The 18,323-nt window shown below is 38.3% G+C and overlaps 1 protein-coding gene across 2 annotated transcripts in view; it reads right to left on the minus strand.

Annotated features, from left to right (window-relative positions):
• LOC139941447 (small conductance calcium-activated potassium channel protein 2-like) overlaps window positions 1–18,323 on the minus strand; it is a 183,675-nt gene that overhangs the window by 154,756 nt on the left and 10,596 nt on the right. The window contains exon 3 of one of the 2 annotated variants that reach the window (XM_071937944.1): window positions 17,307–17,357. The gene's annotated coding sequence lies outside the window, so the exon portion shown is untranslated. Of the gene's footprint in view, window positions 1–6,141; window positions 6,333–17,306; window positions 17,358–18,323 lie in introns of those variants that run through there. The other variant, XM_071937943.1, reaches the window with a different exon arrangement.

The following is an 18,323-nucleotide window of genomic DNA, read 5'->3' on the forward strand; positions in this document are numbered from 1 at the left end:
GTAATTTCCCAAGTTCTGTAGAAAAGACACAGATACCAGAAATGAGGAATACTACCTTGCTTGGGTTCGAACTCACGACCTTTGCCATTCTATAGCATCTTACCAACTATAGACCAACGAGATTGCCCAGTAGATCAAGGCAGTTCAAATCCTGTTTTGTTTAGCAGTGAGTACTGCAACGTATTAACCGATGTTAAATTTGATGAAAACCCGGAAAATAAAAGTTTATAAATTTATAGATACCTTTTATCTCCTGATGACGACCAGAGCAAACTATATCGAAACGACGAGGAGTTACAAACGTTTTAAAGACAGTGGACACTTTTGGTAATTGTCAAAGACTAGTCTTCAAAGTTGGTGTATCTCAACATGCATAAAGTAACAAACCTGTGGAAATTTTAGCCCAATCGGTCGTCGAAGTTGCGAGATAATATTGAAAGGAAAAAACACCCTTGTCACACGAAGATGTGTGCTTCCAGATGTTTGATTTCGAGACCTCAAATTCTAAATCTGAGGTTTCGAAATCAAATTCGTGGAAAATTGCTTCTTTCTCGAAAACTACATTACTTCAGAGGGAGCAGTTTCTCACAATGTCTTATACTATCAAAATGTCCCCGTTACTCGTTACCAAGAAAGATTTTATGCTAATAATTATTTTGAGTCATTACTAGTAGTGTCCACTGCCTTTAAATTTGATGACAATTTGTGAAAATAAAAGCTAATAAATTAAAAATACCTTTTATCTCCTGATGGCGATCAGTGCAAACTTATCGAAACGACGAGGAATGCAAACGTTTTAAGTCACAGCCAACATAACTCCTTACAGACTGTACCCGCATAATAGTACTTGTGTTGACGATGACAAAAAGTTTGAGGAAAACAATTAGTGACCCATAGCTCATCCATAAACGAAACTGATTTTATTGATGTTCAAGTCAGCACCATTAAAATGTTAATGTGGCAAGGTTAATGTATATTATAATTTCAATACAGTGGGAGCCGTATGTTTACATGTTATTATCTCATCAAAAAATGCGCCATCTGTTGACATTTATTTTTCGATCAGTGTAGACTATCATTCTTGATTCATTGAAAGAATAATAGCAAAATGTATCGTTTGTCTTCAAGATATCTCCAGGTATACGGGGTACAGTGCTGGGCCCAATTTCATAGAGCCACTAAGCACACAAAATTTGCTTAGCATGACATTTCTTCCGTGATAAAAAAAAAGATTTTTTTTTTACCAACCAAATTTAAATTTGTTGCATTTTGCTTGTTGATGGTACTCAACAGTTGTTTGCTATCCTGAAAATCAACGTGGAAATTTGGTTGGTAATCCTGTTTTTATCAAGGAAGAATTGTCATGCTAAGTATATTTTTGTGCTTAGCAGCTCTATGAAATTGGGCCCCGCAGTACTCAATATATAGTGCACTATAGTGCTACCGCAAAACTTCATCAGGTTCACTTATTTGCACATAACTCACATGCCGCATACCAGATAAATGTTGGCAAACTTGCCTATAGAAAATGTCTTGCTTGAAATTATACTATAGAAAATGAGTTTAAACGATTGATCCTGCGAGTCAACAAGGTATGCTTGAAAATAGCAGTGGTTCAGTTCTCACATTCAGTAGTATATAATGTTCTTGGGTGCTAATCGAGTACCGTTTTGATGGTACTCTTGCTCGTACGTACTCGGCTAACATAATACTGGTTTTCTTGAAGTTCAGACTCGATAGACGACTGAAAAACAACTTTCTCGAAGTCACGTACTCGACACTCGACTAAAAATGTACTTAGACGCGGTTTGAACTAACTACCCTTAAACGACATTGCTTACCACTTTCCTATATACGAGCGGGGTTAATTTTTTGTTATACTTTCCCAAAAGAATTCCCAGCAGAGATGTATTAAAAGATCATTGTTATTATATAACAATCCTAATAGAAATTGGTTCATAAACAATACACTCAATCTAATCTATTCAGTATTGTTGTACTTTTTAAATTAAAAACCTTGTACTCGTACTTGAAGATCCAAGTACTTGGTACTCGGCTGTTTGACTCGGTACTCGAACGTTGAAGTACTCGATTGCACAAGTAACTGGTACTCGAGTACTACTCAACCACCCTAGTACTCGGTTGTAATTGGTACTTGATTGCAACGCACTTGAACTCAACACAGGAAAATGGTGACGAAATTGCACATTATTAGTATCGTTACTCAAATGACCGATAACGCTATAGGCCTAAATGTTTTGGAAACTTGTCTTCGACAATAACATAACCATTGTTCCTCCACGTAAACCTTTGATAGTTTCATCGCTAAAGGCGGTCACGAAATCAAAAAATGTAACAAAAAGTAGTTACCGGTACGAGTCAGGGGGAAAAATCCGTCTAGCTTAAATTACACTTATTTATAAAATATAGTAAACATATAGTAAACATATATATATAATAAGTAAATATTTAATAATAATCAAAGTCTTGTAAAGCGCCGGTATCCGCCGATGCAGGCGCTCATGTTCACAAGTGAGTGATTTATTTTTTATTTTTTATTAGGTGATTCCTCTACCACACCTTTTGTTTTGAGTTAATGAAGAATCTTTACAGTCCCAAGTGCAGAGTTGTTTCCACCTGTTTCGAAGTTTACGATAATTGAAAAGGCAAGGGGGTTGATAATTCACAGTTCATCTCCCTTAGTATGCGTAAACACCAAGACACACTGGAGCCTAACATCAATTATTATAGATTAATAGAATGACATTTAAGCAAAATTCTGCACTAGGTTTTGCTTTTTAATTACGGCATGTATTTTGATGGACGATGAAGCATTGACAGTGACTTGACGTATAGTAAATGTCGAAATCGGTTCCATGAAATTACTCTTCGTTTGCGTTCGATCAATTGCCAGTAATGCTTTAAAGGCAGTGGACACTATTGGTAATCACTCAAAATAATTATTAGCATAAACCTTACTTGGTAACGAGTGTGGGGAGAGGTTGATGGTATAACAAAAATTGAGAAACGACTCCCTCTGAAGTTTAGTTTGCGAGAAAGAATTAATTTTCCACGAATTTGATTTCGAGACCTCAAGTTCAGAATTTGAGGTCTCGAAATCAAGCATCTGAAACCACACAACTTCGTGTGAAAAGGGTGTTTTTTCTTTCATTGTTATCTCGCAACTTCGACGACCGATTGAGCTCAAATTTTTTTTAACAGGTTCGTTATTTTTATGTATATATGTTGAGATACACCATATTTAGGATTCCAACAGTTCGAACGGTTCCAACAACCAAAGGTACTCTCTAAACGTAAAAGAGTAAAAACACAACTCTTTACTTTTCGAGTTGTCCGTCAATGGCTCTTTAAAAGGAGTGGTGATTATTTCACTCTTTTAGAGAGGTTTCACTCCAGGACAGAGTGAAAAATCGCTCAAAAAGATTCAAACTTCAATCTAAAAAAGTGGAAGACCACTCGAAAAAGAGTTGTCCCTCATTGGCTCTTTAAAGAGTGCCTTTTCAGTCTTTTGCATTTGTTTTGAAAACCGATTGAGCTCAAATTTTCACAGGTTTGTTATTTTATGCATACGCTGAGACACACCAACTGTGGAGTCTAGTCTTTGACAATTACCAATAGTGTCCAGTGTCTTTAAGGCCTACGTGACAGATGGCATAATGCATTAAGGAGTTATATGAGCGGTATGTAAAGGGCTTTAATGAGTGCTGACAGACAAGTACCATTCGTTATCCTTCACACCTTCAGTGAACGACTCCCTTCAGTCGAAAGAGCCTCCGCGATCGAACTACAACCTTTAACATAGAAAAGGTAATATTTAAATAGAGAATGGTGGGAGGACGAACATCAAATCAATACCCGTAACTTGTGTCCACGGTAAGGGGACTATATGGGGACTATGGTCCCCATCACCTGTACAGGGATTGTAGCGGGTTTACCCGGCACCCAGGTGCCGCAGCAGTCGATACTGGATCGAACATGCTTAGGGGGTAGCGTTAATCGCCTAACAATCGCTTCATAAAATTCTGTAAATGACGACTCTTTACTACATTTCAAAGCATCCACCGTGTAACACTTAAAGGCACTGGACACTATTGGTAAATGTTCAAAATAATTGCTAGCATAAAAACTTACTTGGTATTTTTATTATGCATCTGAAAGCCCACAAAGTACTACAACAAGGCTGTTTTTCTTTCATATGCATGTAATCTCTAGCAAATTCGATGACAAATTGAGCCCAAATTTTCACAGAATATTTTATGCATATTTTGGGGATATACCTAGTCAGAATACTGCGGTATACAATGGTCTCTTTGACAAGTACCAAACGTGTCCAGTGTCCATACCTTTAAAACACAAAGTTTAAACGGTCCCATTGCTAGAAACAGACTGTGGTCTCAATCGATTGTTCCACCGGTATATGTATTGAATAATTCAGTGATGAGCAGCTGATGTTTGGCATGGATACGTTGTTTTAACGGTTTAGTCTTTGGGGTGAGAGATAATGAATTTGAATTGTCTTATCAGTTGCATGAATTAGAGTTAGCTTTGCCTCGCGAAACGGAATATTTGAAGATATCACCTTGTAATTATAGGCATGCTATATTTGTATATATACGGTAGGCTTTACGGTTGCCCAATACAGTGTTTGTTTACGTACTGTATATTACGTTCAATATTGAAGTCGCATTTCTTCTCGGTCTAGCGAGGACACTTTTGTGCTTTGGAGTCTTGCTGAGAAACACAACCGCACCCAATATGCGGTTGGTTATAAGAAGAGGTGGGGTATACAATCTCATGCACTAGTTTTCAATGATCGCAACGTGCAACCATAGAGCAAGGACCAGTGGACTGATCTTTGCAGTAGGTGTAATCATGAGCAAGCTTGCTCTATAGGAAAACATCGCACATCAGCTCACACACCTCAATTTCTGCGCTTTGGTACTGTGTGTGTACTCGCATGGAGGAATAAATTAGATCCTCCATGGTACTCGTAAGATTTAGGACCGTCTCATGAACTATGCTTGGAAACATTCCATTATAGGAACACGTTGCCTTGGATCGGACGAGTTGGTCAAAACAAAAGCGTTTGTAACCGTTTTTTATATAATGCATATGGTTGGAAAGATGTTTTAAAAGTAGAATACAATGATCCACACAAGTTTGCCTCGAAATTGCGTGGTTTTTCTTCTACTGTGCGAACTAACACCGTCGGCCATTTATGGAAGTCACAATTTTGACCCCCATAAATGGCCGAAGTGTTAGTCGACGAGGTAAAAGGAAAACCACGCAATTTCGAGGTATGTTTGTGTGGATCATTGTATTCTACTTTTACAACATCTTTCTACCCATATGCATTTTATAAAAAACGGTTACAAACGCTTTTCAAAGACCAACTCGACCGATCCAAGGCAACGTGTTCCTTTAAGGAAGAAGAGTGTTGTGACTGACACCTTTCACAAACACACAATCATCTCAACAGAGTCAAGATATTAATTCTGGTCATAAAGGGTTGAAATGTGACAGTCAGTTTTCTTCTACCTTTGAAGCAGTTTGATTCAAAGTTTGGTCAGACCTGGGTTAAACTATGGTCAGAACCTGCTCAGTCCCTGTACAGACCCATGGAATACGGTCCCCTTGTTAATCCCTGGTCAGACCCCGTTCGGGATAACTTTCCGTATGGCGCCACCACTTTTTCACTCATTTTTACAAAAAGGGATATATCAATCAGGTAAATTAGATAATATATTATTTTATTTCGAATGAAAAAGTGGTGGCGCCATACGGAAACTTTTCCTCTGGCCCGACCCTCCCCCGTATCTACATCTACATCTATGCCGGTCCTCGCCAACGCCTTTCAGCAACTAAAAACGAGGGTGTGTGGAAGATTTTCCGCGGTACTAGGCCCAGTGACATTTTGAGTACAAGTTCTTATAAGAATTATGATCTGCTTCTATAGATAAAACAGAAAAACACCATTCGTACACTATTTTTCTACCGGGGTACTTAAACATTCCGTCCGCCGCGACCATGTATAATTCAATACCCAACCGATGGCATGTTTTGTGTACACATTGCATCATGACAATTCAACCTACATCATCAGCTAGTTCTGGCACTTACCTGTACAAATGTTTGTACACGGACAGTCCGGTAACAGCAGAAAGTTTCCAAAGTTCCTTATTAAAAATGATCCACAACTGATGAAGAAACGGTCAAACCACATCTGGTTCGTGGACCACATCAAACCCTCTCGAGCTCTGGAACTCCTCTATGGTGCAGTACACGTAACACGGAAGTAAACCACAAGTATGTCTACCTTGCTACCATGTGAAAGTGTTACCATACATAACATTACATGTACCGTACTATGTCATTACAAATCACACAGGGTGCACTTTCCTTAACATAAGTCAGGGAGTTATACAAAAGGTTTTGGTCTATTGTCGATCTAACGGCTTATTATGTTAGCCCGGCCCTGACAACCTGACTAGCAGGCCGGCTACGTCATAGCCCACTTGGAGATGGGAGCGCACAATAGAATCCTGGCTACGCTACCGTAACGTTGGGTACGTGTGTATAGATTTATGTTTATAGGACACGATTTAGAACAATCAATAACTGGGATTATATTATTGTGTTTGGTGTAAAGTTAGAGTTGTGTACCAGTTCAGTGCATTTGAAAGCCAAGAAGAACCTTCGAAGTGTCTTATACGATACCCCTGATCATCCGGCTCCCAGATTTCCTAAAACGGTTCCGAGATCGGGGCTAAGCCAGGTAGGGGTCAAGGGGACAAGTGCCCCTCCCCTTCCACGCCCCGCATACATTTTCCTGTGTAAATGGGAACGGGAAATTGCTGTGAGAACACAAGACAAACTGGAACAAGGAAAAACACCAACTTCTTTTAGCCAACTTTTTATACCACAACGCGATCTGCTTCTTAAATATGCCTAATTGTGGAAGGTGTATGCGAAACTTAATTACAAGACGACAAATTGTTTGGAATCAATTGGTCATCGAAGTTGCAAGTAAAACACCCTCGTTGCACAACAATAGTGTGATTTCAGATGCCTAAAAGGTCTCAGGCCCGAAGTTATTTTTTGAGAGAGAAATGCCTCTTTCTCAAAAACTATATTACTTCAAAGGGAGTCGTTGCTCACATGGTTTTATACCATCAATAATTATCCACCTCATTGCTCATAACCCGGAGTAATTTTGTTGTGTGCTAACGATTAGTTTGGGTGATGTTTAACAGTGTACAGAGCCTTTAACTATACGAATGATCCAGTCAAAACATATTACAGCACACCATCTATAGTGCGGGAAAAATAGGCCAAATAATATCTACTGGTCGCACCCAACCAGCTTCATAAATCAAACTTATTCAGCCGTGAAATTCTCCACTGAATATCAAAACAAAATAAACAAAATTCCTTTTAGCGATAGTTTGAAAATTGCCTTCGCGAGAGAGGATTGACGTGAGCGTTAAAACAGGCCAGCAAAAATCAATTTTGCTGTCATTTTTGTTGTATGCGTCAGGTTTATTTAATCTTGTAAGGGTTAGTTATTTTTAAAGGCAATGGACAAGTTTGGTAAATGTCAAAGACCAGTATTCCCACTTGGTGTATCCAAACGAAAGAATAAATTAACAAAACCTGTGAAAATTCGTCGGAGTTCCAAGAGAACAATGAAAGAAAAACATACTTGTTGCACAAATTTGCGGCTTTCAGATGTCTAATAAAAGGCGTCAGGTTTGAAGTCTTTTAAAGGATTTGGGTACTTTTTTTTAACACAAAACACATTGTCCACAGATTTACATTAAACTTAGATTACACTCATTTCTCAAAAACTACAGCTCCTCAGCAACTAATATTTTCAGGGAAGCTTTATACTATCATTATCTTCAAACTGTGTAAGTTAAGTGTAAATCTGTGGCCATCGTGTTTTTCGTTCTACAAAAAGTACATAGACCCTTAAATATGAGTGAGTTAAATTTCGAAAAAACTACGTTACTTCAGAGGGAGGCATTCCTTACAATGTTTAATATCAACAGCTCTCCACTGCTCAATACCAAGTAAGTTTTTTTAGGCTAGCAATTTTTTTGAGTAACTACCAATTGACGGTCCAGTGCATTTAAATCATATAATTATTTAATGGACAAAAAAACTGTAATTTTATTAAAATTTTCTGATCAGGCCATCCCTTCATCCCACCTTTGTTATTATTTAGTAAAACAGCATGGAAAGGCAAAAATGCTATCCCTGTGCCGAAAATGAACGAAAAATTACGCAACTACACAAAAACACAATCATTACAATTAGTGGACACCCCCCCCCCCCCCCCCAGTTTTTCCCTATCATCTGCCAGATGTGTTTGGAAATCTTCTTTAAGCTGTAAACTCAAGTGCTGGAAACGCTACACTTAAAGGATTACAAATCGATTGTACGTATCATCGCCTTAGTATGTTTCCGAATTCGAGGCAGATGCCGCGTTCTAATTTTTGTCGAGTGAGTGGCAGAGAATACACAAAATGATTGAAATGTTTAAATGTCATTTTTGATAGTGTCGATGAAGTCATGACCTTTCATTTTGTGACTATGAACGAAAACAATATCAATCAATGTTTAGTGGACGGCTCAGTCTGACGAAGAAACATTCAATTTTTTTTATTGGATGGTGAGTCACCATAACATTGACGACATGTTAATATTCGATTCAGCCAAATCGAGTATAGAAAGTCTCACAAGAAACGAGTGCAAATGAGATCTACATAACTATAGATTACGGGAGACCACCAATAATATCTTCTTAAAAGGGAAAGATGGTTCTGCAAAGAACCAGAGTTGACATTAGACTCGACATGGCGAGCCATGACGGTTTCTATATGGGGACTGAGATCCTCAAACAGCATCGACGGGCTTATAGACTGATGAATCGTGGCACTTGGCACCTAGAGAGAATGTCATGATCAATATATTTTGCCATCGCAGATTGTGTCTTTTGAAAAAATAGTATGCCCTAAAACAACAAAAATGGCAGCCATTTTGAAAAAGTAAATTGATTGTTGTTCTACCTAATTCAAATCTGCGAGTACCACCACATAGCCAAATATCTTTCTCGTGCTCACATACTAATTGCTAAATCATATGATTGGTCATCAGGGCACATTTCCCTTAAACATTGCCCCTTAACCCCACGAAAGCCCTGAACAGCGTACATATCATCATTCACACCAATTAGGTCCTGATTTTTAACGCAGTGGTCAGATCAAGACGACGTGTAACACCACTGAGACTATATCCTACATCAATGATGTCAATTGAGATCACCCTTCGAACATCAGACATTGATTTAAACTGCAACGATCAGTACGGCTGTCGCCAAGTCAGAACACCTTTCACTGAGTAATGTGGTTTGGATTTCCTCAGGCGACGTTCTTGTACATGACCATGCATACCACCTCGTTCGTGAAACATGATTGCTAGCATGCCAGGATGTGTCCACTGTATAAGATAGTTGAGTCAAAAATGCGTCCTAGCAAGTGTCATTAAATACTGGTGTTTTTGTGTTTTCTTCTTCTTCTTCTTTTTCTACATCTTCTGATATTTATCATGTAAATCGATGAACAATACTAGCTACAGCTATGCCATGGGGTGAATGTAGCCACACTCCTTAAAAACAAAACCTGTTTTTTTGTTGCGAGCATGGATTTTGTAGCGTTCACAGATTCTGTTAATGAATGAACCCGCTTCTCAATTTGTACAGTTTTGAGTCATAAACGCGTCCCAGTAAGTCTCATTAAAAACTTAAATGTTTTTTGTTCTTTTAGTTGTTCTTTTTTTGCATCTTCTTGCTTCTTTTGCAAAACAAATTTGGTTTGGGTTCAAACATGAATAATGTATTGTGCATAAGTTTGTTTGCTGAAGAAGAGTTTGTCTTTATGAATGTACACGGTCATTCCACAACTTGTACATTTTTTAGCCACAGACGCGTCACAGACAATGTCATTAAAAACCGATTTGTGGCGTGTTTCTTCTCCTTTTTTCTACATCTTCTGATGTTTACTATGTAAATCGATGATGTACATACTAGCTACATCATGAAATGGAGTCAATTTAGCCACACTCCTCCATAAAAACACCTGTTTTGGGTGAAAGCTCTATGAATCCAAGCTTTATGCGTAACTGCAGAGACCTCAGCCAGGGGGCATGTTGTATACGATTGGACTGAAATTTTGCGGGGGGGTTAAAGTCTGTATGACGGAGAGAGAAAAACACCATGACAACTTGTCAAACGGTGACCGGCGTAAGACCTATGACGTGATAACACTATATGCACCTGTCATCTGTCAAAAAGCTATTACATGTAGGGAGAAGACATCCATTCCATTCAGTTTTACACACGAAAAAACGCGAAAATCAAATACTGAAAACCGTTGATGTTAGTAGAATTGCTCATTCACAGTGGATTGTTTTTTCCTCTTTTTTTTTTACAAAAGATGAGAAAATAATTCCAATTCAGACCGTAATGCCAGATCATCAGGGCAGTTAGATAATGTGGTATCAATATTACATTCTATAACATAAAAAATCCTGGTCAAAATTGACCCATATTCCGGGTCAGATTAGACCCGGATTCCGGGTCCAAGGGGGGGGGGCCTGACCCGTTTCCGGGTCAACCTGATCCGATTAGTGGTTTTAAAATCGGGATTTTAACCCGGATACTGTGCCGTCTTCACCCATTTCTGTGTCATATTTGAAATAGATTACGGGTCATGACCCAGAAACGGGTCAGGCCCCACTTGACCCGGATCAGGGTAAATGCTGATCCGGACAAGTTTAGAGTGTACGCTCTCGGATTAAAATGCACAATTGCCACCTAAGAATACAGTCAGACCTACGTATTGCAGTTCGGGGTCAATTGCTGACAGTGCAGACTGACACCATGTGATCATTAGTACTGCATTTCTGGGGGCCCAAATACAACATACGTAGTTTTTAATTATCGCAAAGAAAATCAACTGAAATAAAATGCTAAATGAAGTAAACATTTTTTGTTAAATAAACAAAATATCGTTTACCTACTTTTATAGCCACAATAGAAATAAGCACGCTAATGAACGTGGTTAACATCCGTGGCAAAAAATAGCTTTCATCGAAGCGGGAAGATGGTGCGTTTATTGAAAGTGCCGGATGGAAACTCCTCTCCCCATCTAACATTCTACCTTTAAGTGTTATTGATTTTTTAGAGATATAAAAGCTATGAACTATTCATTGTCTTGACTATCATTTTGTAAATTGCGTTTAGTTGTCACCAAGCTCGCTCATTGAAAAATCGAGTCCATTTGATGACGTAAGCAAAATGTTGACTCGGCTGGATTGGGGGGGGGGGGGGTCTACGTAACGACAGATGCGTGTGGGGTGAGGACTGCAGTTACAAGGAAAAACCAGTTAAAGGTACTGGACACTATTGGTAGTTTGCGCAAAATTTACTTAGTAACTATTAATCTGTTGATAGTATAAAATATTGTGAAAAACGGGTTCCTATATAGTTTTTGAGAAAGAGGTAATTTCTAACTCAGTTAGTAAAAGACTTCCGGCCTGAAGCCTTTTATTAGGCATCTGAAAGCACACTCAAATTTGTGCTACAATGATGTTTTTTCTTTCATTATTCTCTTGCAACTTCGATCACTAATTGAGTAAAAAAAATCACAGGGTTTGTTATTTTATGCATAATGATGGGATACACAAAGCGAGAATACTTCGACAATATTACCAAAACGTGTTCAGTGCCTTTAAAGTGCAGTTCGTGCCCCATCTTCAAGAAGATACACAACATTAGCCCTAATCTTAACTCTAATCCTAACTGTAAACATTATAATTCTATAATATTTACCAGTGGTATTGTGACTCTATTGTCAGTTTTGATCTATATTCTACCTCCATGATCTAACATCTAACCGAGCCTCTTGCTTACAAAACAGGATGCAATTGAAAACATCTTAAAGAGATATCGCCTACCAACGCCCAAATTAACACCAATCACAATGGAATACAATACATCTTTGAATCGATACTTTTCTTGGAATAATTACCAGCCTGTTGTCGTCTCCCTAGCGTCTTCAAGGACCCAAGGACTATCCATTCCAAATGTAGCATGGTCTGTCCACACAGGAGTCTATACTGCTGTGGGCAAACCATGTCTAGACGCTCGCTGCCTGTGTAGATGGGGGGAGCCCACCCCCGTACTGTTACGTTGTTACGAGTACGGGTCAATGACAACAACAAATTACGCCAACTAAGATACCACGTTTTAGGATAAATAAAACAATTCATATTTCATTGGCATAAAACGTCTGAATTATGACGTATAACGGGGAAAAAACACCGGATAAAAATGTGTACAAGGTAGTATGTTAAAGGCTTTATCAATGGTAACTACTCAAAATAAATGTTAGCATAAAAACTTCCTTGGTAACGGGCAAGAAAAGTTGTTGATAGCATAAAACCATGGAGGTAGACATAGACATTGTTAGAAACGGCTCCCTCCGAAATAACGTAGATTTTGAGAAAGAGGTTATTTCCCACTCCAATAACAAAGCATCTGAAAATTCACAAGTTTGTGCAACCATGGTGGTTTTTTTCAAAATAAATGTTGTAACTTCGAGTACCAATTGGGCCCTAATTTTTCAAGGTTTGTTTATTTCACGCATTATGTTAGGATACACCAAAGTGAGAATAGTGGTCTCTGACAATTACCAAAGGTGTCCATTAACCTTGTTACAGTCAATAGCTGTAAAACAACATACATAAAATATTTTCTAAAATAAAATGGTATTATTACTAATGAGAGTTTGCATCAAAAGTCGCAAAGGCATTCTTACGAGAAACTGCCTTGTCAATATGGATCAGCAAAAGTATATTGGCCGGGATCAATACAGGTAGTTAGAAGCCGCGGACATTTAACCGCCAAATCTAGAGGATTACAGACGACTTTAAATGGATGGATATTTTTAACGTATACAGTGGGGTTATTAGACCTTGTCGTATTCAACAATCGCTGTGGCGCGGCCAAACCGAGCGATAACTGATCTCACCAAGTTACTGAAGGATATAAAAAGAAAACAAAGATATGAAATCAACAAATGTAGTTACATTTATCATATGACAAATACATTTGCAACCATCGCTATTCATGCCCAGGTGGGAAGATTAACATCAATAGCAACAGAGACACAAACTTTGAGCAGGTTAATTTTCCATCTTCATCGATTTACTTTTGTTCGTCACCCAAAATCTGTACCAAATATTGATAGCATTCCGCAAAACACCCTCAAAATGTCAGAGGTAAACATGGCTGGATACAAACCGGTATGCGGCGTGACCACTAGGGCATCATTGATGCTATGGTCCTTGATGATGGAATGCATGTGGCTAATAGTAACTCGGCTATTTCATACAAGGTTGCGTACATTTCTTTGAAGAAAAAAAAACAATGTGGCAGCTCACTTCAAAGATGTTACTGCACTTATTTAGGTATCGTGACAATAATAACCATAATGCTTGTTCGTTCTTTCAGAAAGAAGTACGTCAGGGATGGATCGATTACGGAAGCGTATAATATTGCCACCGCAATACACAAGTTTAAGAGAACCATCTAAACTATTCAACTGTTTTAGGCATTGACTTTTGGTCAAATTGAACGACCAAGTGACTGCTGCCATGGTGTAGAGGGAGAATCATAAAGGAGGGAATGGATATCAGACTTGGACCAGAATAGACTTGGGGTGATTGTAAGCAATCAATTGATTATGGTTCTATCCTGGGAATATCCATAGCTAATACATTACCAATGTTGAATACACCTATGACATTGTAACATCTGTTGTGGTATATCAGACTACACCAGCAACCATATACCCCGCTGTGTAGTATTATGACACTGATAACCACCCCAAAAAGGAACTCCATGGTGTATTACGTATTCAAGTTATAATGTCAGTGAACACTTCAACAGAAGCAATTTATACAGTTATGAAAATGCTGTTGGAATGGTGTGTTTTTTGTATAGTATTTTTTGTAATATTTATTTTAAATTCTCATCTTTTCAAACATGATTTTTAACATTGCGATTTGTCTCTATATCATCTATATTTTCTTTAATCACTCCAACTGTATAATACTTTGCTACATGAACTTTTGCTTGGTTCAGACTATAGAGCTATATATTGACAATAATTTATACATAGCTCTTTGGTCCGGACTTATACTCTGTTACCTTGAGGCGCAGTCTATCTGCAACTGTTTTGCGCTTTATAAATTTGTCTTTATTATTACAATAATTTGTTTAATATTGTTGGAAAAAATTGCAAATTGGACCGTGAGTCTAGGACCAGCATATTCCACAGCCATTAAAAGATGGTAATTAACAACAATTTCATTAAGAGGTTGAATCCCTTTTTTTATGAAACACACTTCAATTACGTGTAGAAAATATTAACGAGTGATCAAAAAAAAATATATATGATAATTATGGCTTATAACAGTTGATTAGAGAATGTTTAAGCGATTATTTGTCTGCGTGTTTGCACGGTTTGCCTTTTTTTTCATTTCAAAATGTCTGTTCGTACAATTGCTATTTGGAAACTGCCCTTCACAACTTGTTGTACACCTATACCGAATTACTCCCAACTTGTTAATGTGGAATGAACACTACATGAAGACCAGATTTATGTTATATATCTGTTTTTAGTTTAAGGGTCTGGATACCTTTTACATCACACAAAACACAAATGTCCACAGATTTACATTATACTTACACGGTTTAAAGATAATGAACGCAGTGAGCTTTGCCTTAAAGTTACTTAACGAGGTGCTATAGTTTTTGAGAAATGAGTAAAACAATATTTTACGAAAACCATGTTAGCATGTACAACCGACTAATGCGACTCTCCTAGAAAACATTGCTTTGTGATTTTCACTTTTTTTCAAAAACTTGATGGCTAATGAAACTGATATTCTACAGGTAAATTACATTACCAACATCTTCATCCACAGTGCGTATGGATTCATGTCATGGACCAAAACTTGATCTAGACAAACGGTGTGACATTTTCCAGAATGTTTTGCACATCTAAAGTTTGTCAGAATAAATAGTTGCCATGACCAAATTAAACGTAAGTAAAAAACGTCACAGCAACCGTTTAGTCAGCATTTTTCAATAAATTAGAATACGTACTGCTGACAACGCAGCTCAAAAGCCAACTCCAAAATAGCTGTGTGTTTTTTTGGACTGTACAGCCTCTTTACGCACAAACTCTGATCCTCTTAAAGTGTGAATAAATATTATGACCTTTTACTAAAAGCGTTTCCAGGCTATGCTCCAATCATAATTTGTTCGTGTCGAGCAAGCTGAAGCGAGAGAGTTTCTCTCACGCCTCCAGTGCGAAGACGGAACAAGTCATCATCTGAACGCAACCCGAAGCCATTCCTCCACGCACACACGTGTCTTTACCTTCCCAACCACACGAAGATCCATAGACACTACAACCGTTTTAGCTGATCAATTCTAGTTCTGGCGATAAAAACCAATTACGAATTCTAAGGGATTCTTTTTTTTCTGTTAACAATATTGGGCCAGATGGAGCTTTTCCATTAAAAGGAACCCTGGTTGTTGATGCATTTAAGCGGCTTACCCCTGTAGGTAAACCAGGGTAAATTTGCAGACGATTTGTGTAAACGCACTTCTGGGTTTCCTCTTCTTGAATATTGGGCATAAAAATAGGGTCAACAGGCCCTCTATCGGCTCGAGTAGCTACTACGGCACAAGACATCGGATAGGGGCACTACGTACCCCTACTTTTGACCGGAATAACTGGAACATGAAACCGCCACCTGCGAGCCTGTCAAATTTACGGAGCATAAACCTAAATAATCATTAAGGAACATTGTATACCAACCAGGGACGCGGGGAAAACTGAACAGCAAGTTTCCATTTTGGCGTTAAAGGGTCAATCTATCGTGTAATGGCAGTAGCCCAGCAGTACAATTTATTTCGAGCACGAGACATTTGATAGGGAAACCTTAGCCATGAAGACTTTGGGAAGGGAAAAGTCAGCCTTGAAGACATTGAACAGGGAAGACTTATCATTGGCTGAAAGTTTTAAGTGGCGCTCATGCGTGAGTACGTGTTTTCTTGGTATGGTATCCACGAAAAATACAACTACTTCAAGTCAGATGACGTGTTAAAACGCAGGTTTTTTTGTTCGCAGGTTTACGGCAGATGTTTTGTTAACGCTCATAAACTTCAAAATGTCCCCAATTTGTTCGCTGATATGCGAACAGCTGACACTTTAAAGTATTTTTATCCACAGAGCTGTCCGTAGTGTGTGACGTTCACAGACAGGCAAGAACCGTGATACATGTACGTAGCTTTGTTAAATTTTGACGTCACAGGGGCTGCCCTCGCAGCAAATGTTTCGCAGGAACTGAGCACATTTCCACAGTTGCAAGGTGTTCTTTGCGAATATTTGACGTCAAAAATCATATTCGCATAAATATGCAGGAAGTATGAAACAGGCTTGAGTTCTGCTCACACCAAGCCGTATACATGGTACTCATCCTCAAGTACGTTTGTCTTATTCATAGCAACAAAAAAACAATCATGATGTATTGATGTCTAGTTGGTACTGTCTAGTCCTTGGGTTTTTTTTCCCCCTTTTTTTTTGTCTTCTGTCCGTGGTTTTCTTGTTTACTGCCCTTTAGGCATTTTTGTTTAATTCTGTTGGTTGCTTTTTCTGTGATTTATTGTATTTGTGAGTTTTTTGTTGCATTATGGAATTTAAAAAAAAATTAAATTAAAAATTTTAAAAATCATAACTCGTTAATGTACTCTGCATACATTTATTGGTACTCAAAAACGACGAGTATGATCCCACTTGTGTAACTTTAACGGTATTTCGGTACTCAGGAGCAAATAAAAATCTGTAAACAAACTCCCCGCAAGCATTCATTGACCCGGTTCCTGGTCCCTTGAGGTCTGGCCCATGTCTGGGTCATTGAGGCCCGGAACCTGTGTCACAAATGAACCCCAAACGTTGGTTAAACAAGCACAGAATCCGAGCTCAGTTCCCATTTTTAAAACCAGTTTCGGGTCAGTCTAACCAACAGATGGGTCAATCCGAATCAGTTTAGAGTCTATGATCCTGTTCCGAATGTTCAATGATAAATATTATTGTCATTCAAAGGACTCAACTAACTATGTTTAGATAAGAAGATATAGTACTCACACACTGAGAATCTTCTAAAAGCTGTTGCGAAATGCTGACTCCTGCACTGATCTGTTAGAATAAAACAAAAGATCTGTAGTCAGCATTAAAACAAAAACAACGGTCAGAGTTGACCCGGATTATTGCGGGTGCCAGGGTTACTAACCCATTTCCGGGTCAGGTTGACATGGATTGTGGTTACGAAATAGGATTTTGACCCATTTCTGCTTCATTTTGACCCAATGGAATTAAATAGATTGGCCCTCGATTACCAGTCCCCGCTCAGTTTTTAATAGAATACACAGAAAACTGAAATAACATAATCACATGCAGGAGACTGAAATACAATGTAGGTGAATACAATATCGAAGCGTAGTCCTTTCGGGAGTTAAAGAAAAACAGAACAGAAGTGTCAATGTATTTCTATAATCATAACAGACATATTACAGCTTCAAGCTATGAATAAACCTAAACGTTGAATCACAATCATCACCATCTATGTCAAAGACTTCGATTTATTTTAGTGTTTGCTCCCAATGGTACACATAGGGCTTTAAAGGCACTGTACACGTTTGGTAATTGTCAAAGATCAGTATTCTCACTTGGTGTATTCCAACATAATTATGTATAAAATAACCTATTTGGAAATTTGGGCTCAATTGAACATCGAACTTGCAAGAGAATAATGAAAGAAAAACACCCTCGTTGCATTACTATTTGAGCTTCCAGGTGCATAATAAAAGGCTTCAGCTGAAGTACTTTATTATTTGAGTGAGCAATTACTTCTTTCTCAAAAACTGCGTTACTTCAAAGGAAGCCGTTTCTCATAATGTTTTATATTATCACCAGCTCTCCATCGCTTGTTACCGAGTAAGTTTTTATGGTAACATTTCTTTTGCGTAAATACCAAAAGCGTCCAGTGCCTTTAAAATACCGATAGAGATGTACAATTTACGGGGGGTCGTTGCTTTAAGTTCCCCCCGTGGGCACACCTCGGATGTTGGACTTCACGCTTCGTGCCGTTTGCTGGGTAGACAC

The sequence above is a fragment of the Asterias amurensis genome, chromosome 9 (assembly GCF_032118995.1).
Source record: "Asterias amurensis chromosome 9, ASM3211899v1".
In the NCBI taxonomy this organism is placed as follows: domain Eukaryota; kingdom Metazoa; phylum Echinodermata; class Asteroidea; order Forcipulatida; family Asteriidae; genus Asterias; species Asterias amurensis.